General features: G+C 45.2%; 1 protein-coding gene across 1 annotated transcript in view; it reads right to left on the bottom strand.

The window, feature by feature from the left end:
• AKNAD1 (AKNA domain containing 1) overlaps positions 1–18,120 on the bottom strand; it is an 869,453-nt gene that overhangs the window by 485,209 nt on the left and 366,124 nt on the right. The window lies entirely within an intron of this gene.

Raw genomic sequence — 18,120 nt, 5'->3', positions numbered from 1 at the left:
CAGTGTCACTGCGCCTGGGTGAGCGCAACAGTCCTGGCTGAGGTGCAGTTGTAGGTGTCTGTCCCTCATCGGGCTCTGACCCACAGGTGACTCCCTCTACATTGAGTGTCTGCATGATGGGTTTGGGTGAATGAGGCGCTGAACCCCTGCGGCCATGTGGGTGCTGCAGCCATCTGGTTGGGCTGCAGTGTGGTGATGTGGGATGGGTCCGGTGTCGGGTTGCTTCTGGGCGGCTCCTTTGCGGGGTGGTGGTGCTGGTCGAGGAGCATTGCCTCGGGTGCAGTGATGTAGTGGCCTCCTCACCGTCATCGTCCTCTGGTGATCGACGTGTGCCTGTGGAGTACATAGGGTGTTGATTGAGTTCAGGGCGGCCTACATAGGTATCATGCATTTCATGCCATCAAGTGGGATTGTAGACGGTAGCAATCATGCATTGCACTTGCATTGTGTTCACTCCCCATGTTGTGATTGGTGGAATGTGTCAGTGTGGAGGGACACTACACAGACATGTTTGTGTGTCATCATCACATGCGTGCAGGGGATGCACCATGCACATGGTGCTGGTGGTTTATTCATGCACACTCACACTTCACGTAGCTGTGCCATGGCCATGGATGTCTGCCCCCTGGCTGTTGTATTGATGCAGTGCACGTACAGGGGAGTCTAGGGGGCGCTATGGTACGGTGGTACAAGGGGTCAGTTATGGGTGTCTGCAGTGCCTCACACACATTGCATGCACATTCACCCACTCAGGGTCTGCATGTGTGGTACTTACAGGTTCATGCATTTTGGGGGGGGGGCTCACCTGCTGACTGCTTGATATCTTCTCCTCCCAGGGCGTGATCTCAGGTGGTGGTGGTAGTGGCCCTCCTCCAGTGCACATGCTTGCACTCCTGTGCTGGGATAGTATGCCACATACTTTGACACGCAAGTTATTTAGGCGCTTGCGACATTCCTCTCATCCAGGGGCAGACCCCCTCTGGCTGATTTCCCGCCAGATCTGCGCCCGACGCTGCCCGCTTGTCTTTCGCTGCTGTGCACTATGTAGTTCTTTATGGTGGGTCACTGCCTCCTCCACAATCTACGGCCAGCTCCTGGTCACTGAATTTGGGTTTCCTGACCCTGTCCAGGGCGGACTTGTCCCTAGTGCGCTCCTGTAACATTTTTCACTCTTCACGGGGGTGGATGGTTTGTGGTGACTGTGATATTCGACGGATAGTGATTTCCAAAATGGCCACCGCTTTATTTCCCGTTCTGGCGGTGACGCGTTTCCCGCATGCTATGAGCGTGCACTATTGGCACGCGCTATTGGCACGGCGGTAGTGCACAGTGCGCTGGTTTTATGGGCTCTTGGCCAATTTCTACGTCGAGCGCTATTAGCGTTAACGGCATGTCCCTGTGCGCGTGCACGCCTACTCGTGATCTGGCGGGCTTTCAGCCGGGGGGCTTGGCATTAGCACTAATACCGCTTGATGGGAAATCCGCCGGATTACCGCCCAACTCGTGATGAGGCCTTAGTCTTGGAGCTGACGAGAATATGACGGAGGCCCATATACATGCCATCACTGCTGCGGCACAACCTGTGCCCATATCCTTGTTTAAGATTGTAGCAGCCACTAGAAATGATGACTGCCTTCAACTGGCCAGATTAGGGGCCAAACAGTTGAAACCCCAATGCACAGTGCTACTCCTTGACAAGTGGTGAACATAGAGTTTAGGACTATACTAACAAATCAACATTTATTTGTAATTATGGATGAGTTTTCCCACTTCCTGGAAGTGGAGTTTGCATCTTCAACTGCTGACCGAATGCATGGCGATCCATGTACTGGACATAGTGTTTGCGTGCCACTGCACTCCTGAAATAATTTTTTCTGACAATGATTGACCCTTCAGCGAAGCAACTTTGGGTTGTGGGGATAATGAAGGCATCACACATACAGGAACTACCCAAGCATGACTCTGCGCACATAGGGAGGATGGGAGGTTTATGTGGAAACTCAATAAGGTCTTCTGCATAGCATTAGCACAAGGACAGGATTTAGAGCACTTACAACATTCTTGAGCAAATATTGTAAAACACGTGACTCCACGACTTCCATGACTCCCGTCGAAGCGCTTTAGCTGTAACAGAGCAAGCTGTGAGGCCTTCTTCCGTCACTTGACTCTTGCCACGTTCAGATTGTAGATGTGGTGGGAGTTCAACAAAAGCAAGTGGTTATCAATGCTAAAGAGAGTGTGCGGAAAGGTGCAAATAATGTGATTTTAAGCAGGGGCCATCAGGTGCCATTGCGCAATAGAAACCCCTAGACACAAGCTGCGTATACTGTTCGATGTAAAACTATGAATGGGGTATTGGTGAAAGGCTTTATGGCAGTGTTACTGATGGCCACAGCCTGGTCACCAAAAAACTAAAAAGAAACTCTTATGTGCTCTCAGGTCTCAGTCTTCATGATCACGCTGTATTACCCAGTTACATCTGAGATTACTCTTATTTATTTTATTTATTCTATTTATTTGCTTGTATCACGCGGAGCCGGCAGGCATCAGGGTGCAAGAACACAGATAACTCAAAACAAACATGTCACAGGACGACAAATAACATAAAGTTTCCTCAAGATACTAGGGCCTAGAATTTAACTCATGTGTCATTTATCAAAACAAATGTGTCTTAACTTTCTTACGGAAGATACTGTAAGAGGTCTCAAGCCTGACTTGTAGGGGAAGATTGTTCCATAAACTGGCGGCTATGGTGTGAAATGCTTTTCCTATACCATTAGTTTTCCTGTAACTAGTAGTTTCAAGTTGCACCTGGGTTTGAGATCTAAGTGCGCGTCCTGGTACATATGGGACCAATTTGGTTGTGAGATTGGCACAGGCTGTGCCATGAATGCTACAGTGAGTCAGGGTGAGTGCTTTAAATTGAAATCTATCCTCAATAGTTAACCAGTGAAGGTTTCTCCTGTCCTCACTGATGTGTTCTGTTTTTCATTTTCATTTTATGATTCATACAGCATTATTTTTTATTTTTTGACATTTTACTATGTGACCTTTGTTGGCCCCCAGCAATAGTGCGTTTCCATAATCTAACCTGGACAGGATAGTTGCTCTTGCATTAAGGTAAGGACGAATTCTGCGTAGTAATCTTAAATAGTAGGAGCAGTTCTTATCCAGTTGTATAACGTGTGCCTCAAAGCTTAGGGAGGCCTCTAAATACATCCCTGGTGTCTTGACTTTGTTCACGATTTTTATTTATAGGTAATGACTCGTATTGCTGGCTTAGTTTGGCTCTGGCTTGTTTAGTCCCAAAAATCATTAGTTCTGTTTTTTAGCGTTTAAACACAGCCAATTGTTGGTCATCCAGATTTCAATGATTTTATACAATTTCTCCACCTTGGAACTGTCTTGGGCATAGTCTCCACTCAGCTCGATGATCAGTTGAGTATCATCGGCGTAATTGGTGAAGAATACTCACATTTTCCTCTCAAGAATTAAGCAAAGGTACATAATATAAAGATTAAAAAGGAGCAGTGACAGACTAGCTCGCTGGGACACTCTACAATTGATTTTTCTTCTAGCGAGAAATTATCCCCCCAGTGGACTTTCCTGTTCGAAAGAAATTATGTCAACCTGTCAACTGCTTCCATGAAGCAATTTGCACCTTTTGTAAGCGCTTGCTTGAGTTGGTTATGATACAGCAAGTCAAAGGCTGCGCTGAGATTGAGTAATATGAGTTGAGTAGACCAGCTTTACCGTTTTCAACAATACTCAGCATGTGGGACTGGAGGTCAATCATTCACAGAAGCACTGCCAGCCAACGACTCCCTCTTCACAGTATCAGTGCAGCATGAGCCAGACGCGGAAAAGTGCTTACATGCTGCCACAGCACAACATCAAAGCCATGTTCAATGTTTTTGCAAATGTTCTCGACAAACATAAAACAATGATAAAGTTGAGCTCTGAACTACAGAATGCAGGAGATGTGTAGTTCTATTTTAAAGTTTCTTTCCGGCAAACGACTGATCTATCATGTAAATGTCATTGCTGTCTATTTCTCATGTTCTGGAAAAAAAATGCTTTTGTTTCTACTACTGTTACATTTTATATCAATTGTTGCATTGATTGTTTGGATTCTCAATTGGTCAGGTAAGGTTTATCAGTTTGGTTTAATGCTCGTTTTGTTTCTTGCACTGGTTAAGGAGGAGGTTTAGATCCTCATTGCATTTTCTTGTGATTTAGGCATAGGGCCACCGTGTGATATCAGTAAATATTTGAAAGAGTGGAATTTTTAACTCAAGGTCAAAAGGAGTTTCAGTGATCACTGGAGGGTTCGTTTCATGCAGATCACCTTGTTCCCTTGCACAAGACCTTGGACCAAAGAAAGAATAAACTCTCTGATGGTCATTGGTCAGTGTATTTTGCCTAGTGTACAGACTAGATTGCATGAAATTCAGACTAGATCACTTAAGAACTCTCAGGCTAGGTTAGAGAAAGAATTAGAGCAGTGCAAGCATCCCTCAACACACTCACAAAATAGGCCTCTACCCAAGTGTTTCTGCAGATACTATTAAAGAATCCCTTTCAGATGCACCTTACTCGCCTCTCCCAAGGGCCCAACCACCACCTACTTTGCATCAGAGGGACCCACCACCCCTCAAGCCACAGCAAGCTGCCATGCCGAGCCAGCTTGACTGGTCAAAGATCACAACGTGTAAACAAAACAAGTCGGAATCTCCCTCTGGCTACCTGACTAGATTAACTGACTGTTTCACTAAATGCTCCAGTATTGTGAACGCTGGTGAACAAGCTAAACCTGCATTTGTTTCTCATTTTGTGAATGGTCTCCTTCCTGAAATTTCAGACAATATTCAGAATGTGTAATTGGGTGGCAGGCTGAATCTATTGAAAAAGCACTACAAGCAGCGCAACATTACTATGACAAACTCAAACGCCAGGAGCAAAAAGGGGATACCTGCCTTATGACTTTGCAAATACAGCATTCCTCCGCCGCCTGTTCACTTGGGCCACGAGCCACGATAGATATTTGCACACCCATTTTTGCCTGCCCAGCAATCTTTTCCAGGACAATGTTTCTGCAGATATTGTAAGCAGACGGGCCATCTCATCCAATGTCCTATCAAACCTTCCAGACCACAGCAATATGGTCCTGCTACTCCTCGCAATTATTTCATTCTTCCTAACAGTTCTAATTGTTACCCTACACCCACACTACCTGCCACTCTACCTCCCCTTCTCCTAACGGGGGCTACTAGGACATTCAGATCTCCTATCATCCACAATGACACTGCCAGAAGGACCTTGCCGTGCTGTGTGCTGTTTTGCTTCCAATGGAACGATCTGGTCCCTATCTAAAATGTGACCTCCAAGGGAGGAGAGTGAACGGTTTGATTGACACCGCCAGGTGATCCACGCTGCGAGAGGCTGAATTTCCAAACGTGGATGTCTCAGGGGAAATTGCCAGTGCTGTTGGCATAGGTGGCACCACTATCCCATACCCATTATCAAATTAATTGTCTGTTTCTACTGGTCCCATCACTGAACACCATGCCTTTCTGTTAAGCCCTTGCTCACCTGCAAATTTGCATATGCATTGTACCATTTATTGTACTCCTGATGGTATTTATCTAGAGGTTCCATAATCTAGGCAAGATGAATGGTAGTTTTTCCTCCAACTGCACACTCACCTGGAGCCTCCTACCAAGCCTCGTTTACTACTCACACCCACACAAGCTACACAGGAACAACACCTTATTGTCTCAGTGACAGTGGCCGTCTGGTCGGCACATGCCAATGAGGTAGAGCAGATTCTCTCTGCTAAACCTATCTGCATCACTCTCAGTCCAGAAGTCCATCTCCCACGTGTGCCAAAGTACAGAATATCCCCCTGAGCAGAGGAAGGTATCAAGCCTGTCATCTCTTCCCTCAATGATCAGGGCATCCTCAACTACACCACTATCCCATGCTAGTGCTTCCCATTGAGAAAAAGGGCACAGGTAAATTCCGTTTTGCTCACGATATATGAGCACTTAATAAGGCAGTAATACTTTCACATCTGATGGTCCCGGACCCCTTGACCATTCTTTCCTGAATCCCGCCTCACGCCCAATTTCTTACATGCATTGATCTTGCCTCTGCCTTCTTCTCTGTCCCCATCCACCATGACACTCAGTATCTCCTTGCATTTACTTACAAGGGACATCAGCTCACATACAGGTCCCTTCCAATTGGCCTTATTGACTCCCCATCTCTCTTTTCTCATATTCTGCAGGTAGACCTCCAGGATGTCACCTTCCCGGGGTGCTCCACTATGATCCACTAAATGGATGACCTACTGTTAGCTTCACCCTCCTTTCAGGTCTCCCTCACCGACTCTGAATTGCTCCTCACTGCCCTGGCAGCAAAAGGTCACAAAGTGAATAAAGCAATATTGCAGAGGTGCCTACCTACAGTGATCTACCTAGGACGCAAGATTTCCCACAGCGCTGGGTACCTTGCCCCCTCTCGAGTGTCCTGCATCTTACAAGGTCCCATACCTGCCACTAAAAGGCAGCTGCGCTCCCTTTTAGGAATTAGCGATTTTTGTTGCTTCTGGATCCTTGATTATGCCTGCACGGTAGCACCTATGCAGAAGATGCTTCATGACTCCCAGACTGACAAGCTCACATGGTCTCCTGATGCTACCACAGCCTTCTCCAAGATCAAGACTGCCCTCTCCATTGCTCCCTCCCTCGCCCTTCCTGACAACTGTAATTCATTCACCCTGTTCTGTGATGAGAAGAAGGGGTATTCCTTAGGCGTACTCTCACAGAAGCACGAGGACCTACAACTCCTGTAGCCTATTTTAGCTCACATTTAAACCCTGTTGCCTCTGCCTTTCCCAAATGTCTCAGAGCGGTAGCTGCTTCTGCCCTTCTCCTTACAAAAGCTGACAACATCGCCAATGCACACCACATAAACATAGCAGTACCACACTCTGTTTTAGCACTCCTCCTCAGGGGTAAAACACAACACCCATCTGCTGCACGTCTCACCAAATATGAAAAACTGCTTCTCTCTCTTACCAACATCACTCTCATCAGATGCGCCGCACTCAACACTGCCACCCTCCTGCCTGCACATAATGACGGTCACCCGCACGACTGCCTTGCAGCGGTTGAAGTTGTATCATCACCAAGAACAGACCTCAAAGATATGCACCTCTCCAATGCAGACCTAATTTTCTTTGTTGAGGGGTCTTGTCTTAGATATTCAACAGGGAATATAGAGGCAGGTTTTGCTGTTTGCACATCTGTTGAAGTATTAGAAGCTTTTCAGCTTCCATTCATACGATCAGCACAAGTTTCTGAACTCATTGCCCTAACACAGGGCTTGCACGATCACCACACAATGCACAGGGGGTCATTCCGAGTTTGGAGGCAGCCATGGTGGTATTAGCACCATGGCTGCCTCCAAACTCAGGGCCCGGGTCCAGGTAGGCGGAATGGGGACTTAGCAGGACATTCCGACCTATGCGGACCCGGTAAGTCCCCATGCCAAATACCATTCCCTATTCCCATTCGAGCCCCCATCGGGCTCAATGGGAATGGGGAAGGCGCTAATAACGGCCCCGCAAATTGGCTCCAAGGTTCCTTAACGGGTCCCGTTAAGAACGGCTGGTCAGACCGGCCGTTCCTGGTGAGACCCGCTAAGGGACCTCGGAATAGGGCGGTAGAGGGTGACCGGCACCGGCATCCTTACCAGTGCCGGTAACCCCTTACCGCCCAACTCGGAACGGCCCCCACAGTCCCTATATACACTGATTCACATTACGCATTTGGTATATCACACGACTACGAGACCCTCTGGAAACAGAGAGGATACTTAACTGCACAAAGTACTCCCATTGTAAGTGCATCCTATTTTGAAGCCTTGGTCATTGCGATTATGCTACCTACCGAGTTGGCCATTGTGAAGCACAAGGCCCACATTCGACTTCCTCAGAGCACCCTCCGTGGCCCTCAGGCTCCTGTTTATGAGCTGCTGTTTCTGATATCATAAACTCTGACAGTGGCCTCTCGAGATACCCATGATAATGCCAGTTACTGTGCCACCTTCCCCTGAACTCTGTGACTTACAACTGAATGATGATCTGGTTGTGTCATATTACAAGAGACTAATGCTCATTGTCAGTTCTCACTTCCAGCAAATCCAAGAAACTCTGCCTTGACCACCTGAAACGCTGTGCGACAGCCTTCTACCTGGGGACAGGGTGGTCCTGAAAAGTCATCATAGAAAATAATACCTGCATCCTCATTGGAAAGATCTTTTCCAGATCTTGCTGACAACCCATACCTCAGTCCATGACAGCCAGTGTGTGAAAACAGCACCTCCACTTGACGGAAAACAGCAAGAGGTCCAGGACACAGATCACCCGTCGTCCGCCAAAGACACAGCAAAGCTGAAATCTACAGGGGTACACCAGAAAGAGGCCCCTCTTCAGCTTCCCACTGGGGTCCCAGAAGCTGAAACCCCAGTGGCTCTGCATCCAGCACTCCTCAACTAAGAAGTCCCACTACCTGTCCCAAGGTATAATTTGCAGAGGGCAGCTACCATCTCACCTGACATCAGCAGGTGAACCATCGCTCTCAAATGTTTGCTACCCTCGTCTCGTGTGTGGCCCATTGATCTCAAAGGTTTTTGCTACCTTTGTCTCCTGTGAGTGGCCCATCACTCTCAAAGGTTTTTGTCACCAAGCAGCCACAATAACGCTGCACACCTGGAGTGTAGCTGAATAAGTTCTCCAGCCAAAGGGGGTTTTGGGAGTGTGCCCAGCGCCGCAGCTGATTTCTTCTAGCTCTACGCATCTGTCATTGTCATCCTGTGAGGGATCCTAAACTTTTGCATCATCGTCTCACCTGTCTACCAGGTCCCTTAAAGACTGACACTCTTTGGAACTTTTGGGAATAAGGCCCCAATCTGCGCAGGGGTGGACTGCTAAAGCTAGGAATAGTGCTGCTATTTCATTAGTAATTGTGAAGTATTTGCACCATGTTGCTGTTCATTGCCATGGTATTTGCTCTGCCTCACCCTACATCCACCATCATACACCCAGATAACAACACCTTCCTCAACTTCTTTTGGGCCTATACTGACCTAATAAATGCTTCTCATTGCTATATATGCTCCCACACTCCTATCTACGCAAGTGGGGGGATTACGTTTATCCCGTCCCATTCAATCTTGCTGAAGGGTGTTATGACCTCCTGATGAATGACTCTTCTTGTCCCAATATGACCCACCCCTTTGTCTGGGGATTCTTCTACCCCAGCTAAATCAATATGTTACCTTCCAAGAGACCAACCGCATTTGTTCCACACGCTCTGATATCTTTCACTACTTTCAAACACTTTTGGTTCACTGGGCTCTTCCATTCTACATGGTATTTTAATAATTATTGTTATAATGCCACCTTTAAAAGGATAGTTTTTCTTATTCGCTGCCTTCTGTCATACGGTTCTAGACAGGTGTCTCACACTTGCCCACCGAGTCCAGACTGCTACCACTTGAAATAGAGACGTCTCAAATTACAGAGGACGCCTCAAAAGACATCTCTCATGAACTGGAAATTATAGATGTGTTAGGTCAAATGTCCAACACCGAATGGGCTGAATCTTTAATTATGACCTTTTGGGCCCACAATCTCTGTCTCTAGAACAACATCCTTTCAGTAGCAATCCCCCTGTCTCTCCACCCTATCCTTATGTCACCCATATACCTAGGTATCTTTGATTGAGAGTATGCACCAATCCTGCTCCCTGTGGTCTACGCCTTGTCTCAAACAGGGGGTTGATGTGGCAGGATTGCTATGCTATGCTCTATTATGTAAGATTGCTATTCTATGCTGTGCAGGATTATAATGCTATGTTATGTTATGCAATTCTATGCTTTGGTATGCTCTGCTATGGTGTGCAATGCTATGCTATGTTATGTTACGCAATAAATTGCTATGTTATGGTGTGCCACATTAGGATCTCCCCTACAGTTAGGCCTCAGACCCTCCATATCACCCCCCCTCTGCCTCTCTCTGCTTCCTCTGCACACAGCACCCCAGACAGGACCAAACCCCTCCTACGGCAGAGGACACGTCAGACCTTCTCTTCCGCTTATTCTCTACAAATATAGCATTAGCCCCATATATGGGGGATAACAGTAGGGTTTCTGCAAGCGCTGCTTATCCATAATCGAACACGATGTCCCAGCAGGGCTGTGTCACACGGTCACAAGTGAGATGTCGACATTTCTTGCAAAATGTCTGCAATATCGTGCCAAGTAAAACCCCCATTGTGAAAGTACTGTACCATATTAGTGTTTGCCTATGATATGCTATATAACCGGAACTCTAGGGGTGGGCCCCTAGAGCAGACATGCCAACATTCCGAAGCCCCTGAGAGGGAGACTTCAGCACCGAAATCGGGAGAATGCATTTTCCCCATAGGAATGCATTGGGGATATTGTTATCCTAAATCGGGAGGGTTGGCATGTATGCCCTAGAGAGCTCTGTGTGCTGACTGTCTGAACATGTGTCCTGCTGTGTTCCCTGCTGATCAGCTGATCACTATGTATGCTGTGTATTTTCTATATAATACAAGAAGCTTGATTTACCACCAGTCTGTGTCTGATCTCCTTATTTGCTGAAAACGGAGTCTGGCCGAGGGGAGACCCCTTGGGAAGAGGCCTTATCTTGGCCATGACAGTATTTTGTTACTGGTTTAATGTAGTTGCAGCTTTAGAGTTCAAACGAAATGGACATGGGGGGCTGCGTAGTCCACAAGCTATTGTTATTATTACACAATGTTTGTTTAGTGAACTGCCGCAAGTGGTGGGCTACGACTCGTATTTCCTGTATCCTGATACACAGTCTTTGACAGCTGTTTTCCAAGTGGATGCAAGTACCATGCTGCGCGAAGCTTAGACTGAGTGCTTTACTGCCTCAGCATCTTGCTGCGCATATGGAGAGGAGACACAAAAGAAAATATACAAAGAGATTATATATATACATGCACCGTGGGGCTTTTCTTGGGCTGGCAAGGCAAGGGTAGATACATTGTAATGTACAGTGTCTAGTTTCACTCTACTCACCTTTTCCCCATTCCATTTGTTCATCTAGACCATTTTCCACGCTCTGGGTCAGAAATATAAAAAAATAATTATTTACGTGATAGTCTTCTTTTGTCTTTGTTGATATCGCTTCCTGTTCTGATCTGATACATTACAGTCCATTTCAGCTCTTCTGCTTGATGTATGTACTCTATAAAGTGAGCCACTAAATCAGCTGCATGTACTCTGTTTCTAATTAAGCTTTTGTGCTCAGCCATCCTGGTTTTTATTTTTCTCTCAGTTTTCCCTATGTACAGTTTTCGGCATGGGCACCATATACCATAGATCACCATCTTTGAATTGCAGTTGCTAATGTTTTGCTGTTGAATTGCAGTTGGTAATGTTTTGCTGTAACCACGGTCTTTTAAGTCATATGTCCACCTCTATGCTTCTGCTTGTCTGATCGCAGCAGGTAGAGTTCCCACATCGTGTGTGCCCATTAACTGATATCATTCCCCAGCTTTCTGTGAGGGTTGGCTGTTTAGAAATTGACAGGCATGTGTCCTTCCGTGTTACTTGATCCTTCAGGTTTTTCTTCTCTTAAAGGCCAATAGGGGTTCCACTAAAGGGCATTTCTCTTCTTCCAAAATCTTCCAGTTTTTGGTGATTTTCTTTTTAATGTGATTGGACAGATTACTATATGTGTTCACAAACACAAGCTGTTCTACCTCTTTAGTTACAGATGTTCCATTATATTCTAATAATGACTCCTGATTATTGTTGCTACCTTGTTTCATAGCTCTTGCTGTGAGTTTTTAAGGGTAACCCCTTTTGTGTAGTTTCCCTCTTAAGCTATGTGCTACTCTTTCAAAGTCATTCCAGTTGCTACTATTTCTTTACACTCTCCGGAACTGGCCTAAGAGCAAATTGTCTCTCACATGTCTGGGATGAAAACTCGTATAATGCAATAATGCACTCTGGTCTGTGAATTTGTGGAAAGGCTTCACAAATATCATATTCTTTTCTTTATCCACTTTGATGGTTATGTCAAGGAAATTGATCTCTGTTCTACTCGATCTGTATGTGAATTTTAATAGTCTATCTTGCCCATTGATCCATTCAAAGAACAATGCTGCATCTTCTTTGCTTCCTTTCCAGAGGACCAACACATCATCTATAATTCTCTGCAAAAGGCATAGATGGCTCTTAAACGGATGTGTTGGCGTAGATATTGATGATTTAGAAAAATTCCACATAGAGGTTAGCTACAATGGGGGCATGTGTAGCCCCCCATGGCAGTGCCATGTGTCTGGTGATAGAAACCTCAGTTGAACTGAAAATAGTTCTCTGTCAGTGCTACCTCAGCGTACCACATAATGAATGAAGTAGGGGTTATTGTATCATTTTCTTCCAAAAACAAGCATTCTTTTAGCATGTTGAGTGTAGCACCTTGGACGTAGCTCCTTGTACTGGTATACAAGGCTACCACATCTAGCCCAATTAGTATCTCTTCTTCTTCGTTGAAGTCCATGACGTCTGCTTCTTTTATTATTTGAGTGGTATCCTGGGCGTACAATGTATTTTTTTTCACTGGTGATTTAAGGTGGGAGTCTGCAAACTTGGATATGTGTTCTAATACTGAGTTAAGTCCAGAGATGATAGGGCGTCCTGTTTTATTTTCTCCAGTGATTAGTGTATCTTCAGGAGGGTGTAAGATTGTGGGATTCTCAGTTTTTCCATTGTCAGAAACTCTGCTTCTTTTTTTGAAATCCACTCCCTTTGATGTGCCTTCTCTACTGTCAGGGTAATCATGTTCTCTAGTTTCATGGTTGGATCTCTATCTATGAAACCGGGAGCAGGAAAGACTGAAGATCCAAGCGCTTATACAGTCCAGTATTATGCCAATGTTAGGCATGTATTAAGTCCCAGACAAATCAGGTGAGTGTATTTAGGGGGGTATACTGCTCAATACACCATATTGATCAACCTTTATAAACACAGATACATTCACACTGTGCATATCTCCAAATAATAAATGCTTGGTCGCATATAATTTATTGAGTTCTGAGTCAGCCTCACACGTGTTTCGAGCAACTGCTCTTCTTCTGAGGCTGTGCTGATACATAACATATAATTACAAAAACATTAATGAATGCACATCAAACACCAGAAACAAAAACCAGTGGCAACAAGGTTGTATGCCATTCAATTGACACACTCAAAAAATTATTGAGTGCGGGGAGCGGATGAGTGCGGGGAGCGGATGAGTGTGGGGAGCGGATGAGTGCGGGGAGCGGGTGAGTGCGGGGAGCGGATGAGTGTGGGGAGTGGGTGAGTGCAGGGAGCGATGAGTGAAGGGAGCAGGTGAGTGCAGGGAGCAGGTGAGTGCGAGGAGCGGGTGATTGCGTAGTAGGAGTGAATGCGTAGACCAGGTGAATGTATAGAGCATGCGAGGGCATAAAGCAGACAAATGCCTAGAGCGGATGAGCTACATAGTGAGGATGAGTGTATAGAGCGGATGAGGGTATAGAGCGGATGAGTGTAGAGAGCAAATGAGTGTAGAGAACGTGATGAGTGTAGAGAGCATGATGAGTATATAAAACGGATAACTGCGTATGAGCGAACGACTTTATAGGGCCGATGAGTGTATATAGCTGTTGAATGCGTGGAAAGAACGAGTGCACAGAGCGGATGAGTGCACAGAGCGGATGAGTGCAGGGAGCGGATGAGTGTGGGGAGCGGATGAGTGTGGGGAGCGGATGAGTGCGGGGAGCGGGTGAGTGCGGAGAGCGGGTGAGTGCAGAGAGCGGGCGATGGAACAGATGTCATATGTGGATAGAACGAGTGATATATGTGAATAGAATTGATCACATATATGGATGGAGCGAGTGCCATATGTGGATGGAACGGATTACGTATGTGTATGGATCGGGTGCCGTATGTGGATGGATCAGGTGCCGTGTGTGGATGAAACGGATGACGTATGTGGATGGATCGGGTGCCGTATGTAGATGAAACGTGTGAAATTTGTGGACGGAAAGGATGAAGTATGAAGATGGTACGGGTGAAATATGTAGATGAAGTGCATAAAACTACTTAGAACACACAGAATGATATGGGTGAAATATGTGGTTGGAGTGCACAAAACAACTTAGAATACACGGTTCAGATCAGAGTAAAGAGAGCGGATTTGAGTGCGTGGGGCGGACAGGAGTGCGTGGGGCAGACAGGAGTGCGTGGGGCAGACAGGAGTGCGTGGAGCGGACAGGAGTGCGTGCGTGGGATGGACTGGGGTACGTGGGGCAGACTGGAGTGGGCAGGGTGGGCTGGAGTGTGTGGGGCGGACTGGAGTGAGTGAGGGCATCGAGCGGACCGGAGGGTGTGCAGCAGACTGGAGTGCATGAAGTGGACTGGAGTGCATGGAACGGACTTGAGCGCATAGAATTGCGTAACGTATAAAGTATGGTTTGGAGTGCAGGGAACGTTTAAAAGTACATTTATCCCATCATATCACACCACCACGCTTACTCTCCTCTTTACACCACCACTCAACTAGAACACAGAGATACTATGACACCATTCGGTATAACTGTTCTCATACCAACATCCGCTGCACACTCCCCATCATTCTAACTAAACACTGCTGGTTACACACCCCCCAGCCAGGCGTTCTCCTCAGGCCTAAATCAGCCACATTCGGTCTGGATAAACTCTGCCAGAACGAACACATACTCCTAATCCCTTAACCGCCAAACCTACCGCAAGAAGCAGCTATCACACGAATACTGCACCAGCTGCACACATTCCCGGTGCTCACACGCACCTTTGACTCTCTCTACTCTCTCTACTGATCTGAACTTCGGTTCCCAAGGGCATTCAACCTACCAGCGCCTTCAGACCATACCAATGGTATATAAGGCGCTATATAAATGCAAAATAACATAACATAACTTAGTGAATACATTACAATGTGAAAATGGTACATAAGTATGAAATGTATCAAAACCCAATGTTATGTTATGTTATGTTATGTTATTATGCTTATACCGCGCCAAAGCCCGTAGGCATCCAGGCGCCGAGAGAGCTGAGTACAGAGAAACAGAGACACCGCAGGGGAATACTCTAATAGTAGAGATGCGTTTTCAGTTGCTTACGAAACGCAAGAAGATCTGTTGTCTTGCGCAGGGATATGGGCAATGCATTCCATGCCTTAGCTCCCTGGGTGTAAAAGGCCCTTCCAGAGCCTCGAGAGCGTTTAACTCGGTGCAGAACTAAAAGATGGTCTTCAGCTGACCTGAGGTTTCTCTTGGGCTGGTAGATACTAATGACATCCTTGAGGTAAGCAGGAGCACTGCCAAAGATGCATTTATGGCAAATAGTTAACAATTTAAAATGAATTCTGCGTTCCACTGGAAGCCAATGCAATTCTTTCCTAGCTGCAGTGGTAGGTTCTGATTGCTTCATTTGAAAAATAATACGAATAGCTTTATTTTGAATTTTTTGTAGCTCTTGGGTTTCTGCTTTACTTGCACCACCTAAGAGTGCATTGCAGTAATCAATACGAGGCAAGATGACGGCTCTCACGAGCTTGATGCGGTTGTCGATCGAAACTAGAGGCGCAACTTGCCTAAGCACTCTGAGGTGGTAATTTGTGCTGACAGTAGAGGCTGCAACATGAGCTTTACAGTCTACACTGCTGTTCATGTATGTACCCAAGGTTTTTACCTTCTGCACAGTGTTAATGAAGCTACCATCTATAGTGAACCCAGTATACTCCTGCCCCAGCTTGAGTTGAGCCTGGCGTGTGCCAAAGATCATGAGCTCAGTTTATGTAGCATTCAGACATAACCAGTTGGTGGACATCCACTGCTTGATCAGTTGATAAACTGTGTTTACTGCACATTGATCTTTGTCATAAACAATTGCCATAACAATTCGTTGTTCATCAAAACACCAAATCAAAAATTCAAACATTCAAGTCCATAGAGGACAAACAAGAATGATACACAAACATAGAGAGAGAAAGGAACAATAAAGACAGAGGGTTACTAGTGTAATTAGTTGCAAATTAGGCATAGAGGTTGTAATGGTATGTGCCACATCAAATCCGTCCTTCAAAGAAAAAGGAAACTAATATACCTTGTGCGATCTTCTATTCCATCACATATCTACTACAGGGCATATAAATATGAAAATAATAATAGTAATGGTGGTCTTCTCCAACAATACACACTGTTACAAATACAGAGAGAAACCCTGTTTCTTCCCTAGTCCCCTTGAAACCAAGTCCAAACAACCAAACAACCTTGTCTATTGAAGCCACCCTGTACTGACATGACTGTATTGATTGTGAAATCACTCACCTATTGATATTAGAGGTAAAAGTGAAGTTGCACTTCTTGATATCTGGAAAAATATATATAGGTGTGCTGGTCTGCCTACAATGCTGTTCTAGTGTCAGTTTATGTAGTTAATTAAAGTAACAAGTATACTTGACTGATATCTAACCAGAGATTGTAGCAATTACTGCATCTTGAAGTTGCAAACTTAAAATTAATTACCTATATCTCCTCGCAATTGCGGTGGAATGAATATCTGTAATCCACAGTAGCAATGCCCAAAGTGAAGTACAATCGTATTGCACAAATCTGTGGTGACGATCATCAAAGTCCACGGCCAGTGGAGAAAAGAAAGGAAAGAAGGGAGAGAGAAAAGCCCTGGTAAATTAAGTGCAGCGCCACCAAATCTTTCCACATTCTAACTACCTTTCGGGACCATGACTAAGCATGGGGGCTAGTTTTACGCCAGCCTTGGCAAATTTATTCATGCATCATTTTGAGCAAAAATGTGTGTTCTCGAATTTGGAGTTTTTCCCATATATTCATCTGTGGAAACGATTTATGATGGCGTTTTCTTGGTTTGGTCTGGTACAGTAGAATGTAGAATGTCTGTTGGATTTTATAAAATTCTTAGACTTTTTTGATTTTAACAGCTAAGGGCTTTGAGACTAGGACCTTCCAAAAGAGTACATCAGTGAACTCAGTATTACATGCGGACAGTTATCATAAAAAGACTAAAAAGTGATTTCTAATATTCCCAAAGGTGAGTTCATTCGTGCAAGAAGAAATTGCACTAGCACGGATGATTTCAAATCTGAAAGTGAATTGATTAATAAAAGATTTTTAGCTAGAGACTATCAGAGAAGACTTTTAGACAACGCTCAGAAAGAAGTGAGCCGTAAAGAGTTGATTTGTTAACTGCAAAAGTTTGTACCTCCACTAATAAATTGAGACTCATTACAAGATATAATGCAGAGAGGCAAAAGATGTATAATGCGGTCAAGAAACACTGGCACTTACTCCAATTGGACAAAGATTTATGTAGGGGGTTGGACCCACATCCGAGTATCATTTACAGTAAAGCACGTACATTGAAGAATATATTCTGTCCCTCCTTTATGTCCAATTCCAAGAGTAGTGAAACCTGGTTACATTGATTACAGAACATAGGGTTTTACAAATGCGGGGGGTGTTCTATGTGCCCTCATGCTCTGGAAACTAGAATTGTCAATTTTGGAATGTTGGGAAACTATTATGTGGATTCATTCATTAACTGTAACTCGAAATATGTGGTTTATGCATCATTTGTGTGTGTGGCTCTCATTACATTGGAAGCACGATTAGGGCTTTGAAGATCAGGATTCGCAAACATCTATCCACGATTGGTAATCAAGATGAAAAATATCCATTAGCCACGCATTGGCAACATTTTCACCAGATGGATAAAAAGAAGGAGATACGCTTTGTAGCAATGGCTAAGGCAACATTACCACCAAGAGGGGGAAACTTAGAATTGAAACTTAGGTAATTGGCAGCCCCACTAATTTGCCAATATAGAACAGTATCACTGGCTTAATCACTGACCTTGAGTTATCTGTCTTTCTATGAATCCCTCTCTCGCTCTCGCTTTTTTCAATAGCTAGCATGGGGATCTTGTTCCCTAACCATAAAAAGTTTGGGACCA

The sequence above is a fragment of the Ambystoma mexicanum genome, chromosome 1q (genome assembly GCF_040938575.1).
Source record: "Ambystoma mexicanum isolate Mex_15411 chromosome 1q, UKY_AmexF1_1, whole genome shotgun sequence".
In the NCBI taxonomy this organism is placed as follows: domain Eukaryota; kingdom Metazoa; phylum Chordata; class Amphibia; order Caudata; family Ambystomatidae; genus Ambystoma; species Ambystoma mexicanum.
Note: the sequence above shows the minus strand (reverse complement) of the source record. Positions and strands in the feature narration are given on the sequence as shown.